General features: G+C 34.7%; 1 non-coding gene across 1 annotated transcript; it reads right to left on the bottom strand.

Moving 5' to 3' along the window:
- Positions 1 to 265: 265 nt before the first annotated feature.
- LOC139441487 (U2 spliceosomal RNA) lies at positions 266 to 467 on the bottom strand. Its single transcript, XR_011651579.1, has one exon. It is a non-coding gene; the product is annotated as a U2 spliceosomal RNA (small nuclear RNA).
- Positions 468 to 4578: the final 4111 nt, after the last annotated feature.

The following is a 4578-nucleotide window of genomic DNA, read 5'->3' as shown; positions in this document are numbered from 1 at the left end:
GGCGTGCGGCGTAATGGCCGACGGCCTTGGTTACGGGGGACTGTATGTAGCTGAAAGTTGGAAAATGCTACTTTTACAAATGTGTACGGGTTTGTGTGGTTAAAGGAAGAGCTGCGTGTGTGAAAATGTATATTTCTAAGGTTTCGAAGTTATAAAATTAGAGTATCTGTTGAGAACTAAGGGCGAAAAACGGAGCGGCAGTGCAAAATAAGACGAATGTGAAGATGTAGGCAAAGCTGACAGTTCTACTTTTTGATTGAAATATGAGTGGTGGGCAATTCCCGGAGGTACTGCAATACCGGGTCATCCCGTGATGAGGGCGGATCAAGCCCCGTGGCACCTCATCCCATTCTAAAAATCAGTTTAATATCGATGCCTCCATTAGGAGACGTATCAGATATTAAGCTGATAAGAACAGATACAGTTTTTTTAATAATCCATTTATTCACAGGAACAGAAAAAGAAAATGACACATTTGGACAGCAATGAGGCCATCATCCCATTAAAAATGTCATATCACAGTTGGAGGGATGATGGCCCTAACATCGAAATTCTACAGAGGAGCACTTGAGAGTGAGTCAATATTATCAATATATACATATGTACAGATATACACATAAATCAGGGCATGTGGGGGACAATTAATGGGACCTAGAATAAGAAGGACACATATCAACTTTATGCTTTATTTATAATTATAACATCCTGTGGGGGCCAGTTGGGTTCAGTCGTTGGGTCATAGCATAGCGATGTACATGTGCAATTTCTTACTTTATTTCATACTGATAACGCTGATAATGCATGTAAGAATGATAAAAGTGATAAAAATAATTATAATAGCTGTAGTAATAAAAGAAATGGGCAACTGGGGTCAATCAGTGGGACTTATCATAATAATGTACATGATAGAATATAAGTAGTAAAATTATTGTTGATATTTAACAATAATAATGGTATTATAATGATAATAGTGACTGTATGGGCATGTGGGGTGTGGGGTCAATCATTGGGACATAGCATAATAATGGACATTTGTTTTAATTTATTCTATAATATATTTCTTAAGGATGTAATACATTTTGCTAAAATAAAATACATATATTATACAGAGAAATATTAGTGTACATTTAAGGCATTGTGTTAGAAGAAAAATTCTAAAGTGTTATCAGCATTTAATTTACAGAAAAAGGGGGAAGACAGCCAATACTCACTGAAAGAAGAGGCTGAAAGTCTAAAGAAGTCAACACGAATACGAGTTTTAAGGAGTGACAAGAAACGTAAAACAATATCGTTTCCTTTTAGCCGTTTGTGTTCAAATTTGTTCAGGTTTCTCACCAACCAAATCACGTATTTAGCTGAAGATAAAAGGTACAAACAAACGGCAAATTTGGACGAATTGGGAATTTTTGGCAGGAGGCCAAAGTTAATAATTGCATGTGTTTTCTTTATTAAGCCACATGATAGATAATCCAACCAAGGCAAAACGATATCCGACAAGACAAAAGGACAGGATACAAAAAGATGATCAGATGTTTCAAGCCCAGAGTGACAGAGAATGCAGTCAGAAGAAACAGCCATACCACGGGTACGAAGAATAAAGCCGAGAGGTAGAGCATTGTAGATTAGACGAAAATTCATAGTTTTTGGAAGATTATCCACAAAATGATAATGTAAGTTACTCCAAACAAGCCTAAAGTTGATTTGTGGATAAAGACGTTCAATTTTGTTTTCTGTTACCTTTTTAAGCAAACAATCATAAAAATGTTTAGTACTTTTGGATTTCATATCTGCCAAGGGGTCCGAAACAATAGATTCAAATAACTTTACGGATATGAAACAGTTTTGATAGAAAACAGAAGCGGTTTCAGCATGAGGAATGCGAAGAGATAGAAAAGTAAGGTTATATTGCCTTAAGGATAATCCTAACCAATATTTTGCAAAAAAACGTCCACTTTGCAGAGCATCCATTAACAAGTTTTTGTATATGTTTTAACTGAAACGACTGTAATTTCGACTTGATATGTATCACTCCAAGACCCCCCTCCAAAATAGATTTGAGTGAGTGAGTGAGTTAATGCTTTACGTCACATCGGCAATATTTCAGCCATATCGTGACAAGAAATGTTACATTTTTAATACATACATTTTTAACTAAATTAAAACCTGTCATCGATGGACAGTAAAATTACTAGAATATCACAGTTTATTATTTAAAACTAGCATACAACTATAAAAAAAAGATAGCACTATAAATTACGGTACAATATAAAAAAGGGCTATAGTTCGCCAGCTTCTGAAGGTAGATCACCATGCTAGGGTCCATGCTACAGTACTTTTGCTACCTGCATGGACCCCAGCCGTCAATGATGTTAAGTAAAATTGGATGTTGACACAAAGTCCGAAAAAATAACGAATTCCTTATGTTTAGATTTTTTATTTATATATTCTAGAACAGTTAAAATGGCCTGTGATTCAGATGTAAAAATTGAAGAGTCATCTGGTAATCTAGTTGATATAGTTCTGGATCCAATGACGGTGGCTCTGGCAACAGCACCTCTATCCTTGGATCCATCTGTAAATATTGATTTGTAAGTGTTATATTCGATTCGTAACTGATTATATTCTTGTTGATAATTTAGTTGGTTGGTGTCAGATTTCTTTAGTTTAGATCAGGTAAGATCCACCTGTGGTTTTACCAATTGCCAAGGAGAAGAAAGCAGACGGAAAGGAGATATATTCTGGAGCTCAATTCCTGCAGCAGAGACGAAAGGTTTAATTCTGAATACTAGTGGTGGAATAAGAGATGACTTTTTATTGAACAGATCCTCATAAAGAGGATTAAAAACGCAGTTGTAAGCTAGATTGGACTTGTTTGAATATAATTTAGTTATGTATTGTAATGATAGTTTTATACGGCGCTAGTTTTATACGGCGCTGTTTAAATATAATTTAGTTATATATTATAATGATAGTTTTATACAGCGCTGTTTAAGAGAAGGTTCATCACCTTCAATGTATAAACTGTCAATAGGAACGAACAAGTGATCTATATAAGTGAAGGAGGGTCGTCTGATCTCCTCCCCACTTGGAATTAGAAACGACCTTTAATAAATCTAGTGCCTTCAGACATTTAGCTTTCAAATATTTAATATGAGGTAAAAACGTAAGATGATGATCAAAACTGATTCCTAAAAATTTAGCTTCTTTTACGACTTTTATGGGAGATCCAGCTAGATGTAATTCTGGGTCCTTATGGGGTTGATATTTTCGACAAAAATGGATAGAATTAGTTTTAGATTTAGAAAATTTAAAGCCGTTCTGCTCTGCCCAAGTATTGATTATATTTAGACAAAGTTGCAACTGTCTTTCAATCGTGTTCATATTTTTACCTTGACATGATATATTAAAATCATCAACAAATAACGACCCATCAATGAAGTCATTCAAAACCTTAGCTAAACTATTAATCTTGATACTAAACAACGTTACTGATAAGATGCTATCTTGGGTGACACCTTGATCTTGATCGTAAAAATCAGACAAAGTGGATCCCACACGTACCTGGAAATTTCTATCTGTTAAAAACTGAGATATGAAAGAAGGCAAACGGCCTCTCAACCCCATCTCTTGAAGATCCTTTAAAATTCCATGTTTCCAGGTCATATCATATGCTTTTTCTAAATCGAAAAATATAGATACGGTGTGTTGTTTATTGATGATAGCATTTTTTACAAATGATTCTAATCTAACTAAATGGTCAATAGTACTTCTATTTTTCCTGAAACCACATTGGATATTTGTTATTAGATTATTTGTTTCTAAGTACCATATTAATCTATTATTGGCCATTCTTTCCATGGTCTTACAAACACAGCTAGTAAGTGATATTGGCCTATAATTTGAAGGATCAGTGTGATCCCGTCCAGGTTTTGGGATTGAAATGATAATAGCATTCCGCCATGACGAAGGGAAATTACCAGTTGTCCAGATATTATCAAATATATTTAATAGTGTTTCTAAACAGGATTCAGGTAAATGTTTAAGTAACTGATAGTGGATATCATCAGCACCTGTAGCTGTGCCTGAGCTTGCCTTAAGGCTGTATTTAGCTCATGAATGGAGAAAACTTCACCATTATCAGAGTTAAAATTGATTTTCTTTCTTTCTTGTTGGTCTTTGAATTTCTGAAATTTTGGGACATAATTAGATGATGAAGAATGTTTAGCTAAAGTTTCTCCTAATTTATTGGCTATATCAGTTAGTAATGTGTCACCTTCATTAAGATGGTGAACACTAGATTTGGAGCCTTTACCTTTTATTCGTTGCTCCATTCCAAACCTTAGATATTGGTGTTCTTGAATTTATTTAAGTAACATAATTACGCCAAGATTGGCGTTTATTTTGTTTGAACGTACGACGTGCTTTTGCATTCAAAATGTTAAATTTACGTAGATTGTGGTTAGTTGGGTGATGGCGGAAGTATTTCTCTGCCTTTTTTCTAGCTTTCCTAGATAGTTTACAATCGGTATTAAACCATGGCTTTCGTACATGTGGATTTGTAGAGGACTTTGGTATACA

The sequence above is a fragment of the Haliotis cracherodii genome, unplaced genomic scaffold, assembly GCF_022045235.1.
Source record: "Haliotis cracherodii isolate W230 unplaced genomic scaffold, xgHalCrac1.p SCAF_40, whole genome shotgun sequence".
In the NCBI taxonomy this organism is placed as follows: domain Eukaryota; kingdom Metazoa; phylum Mollusca; class Gastropoda; order Lepetellida; family Haliotidae; genus Haliotis; species Haliotis cracherodii.
Note: the sequence above shows the minus strand (reverse complement) of the source record. Positions and strands in the feature narration are given on the sequence as shown.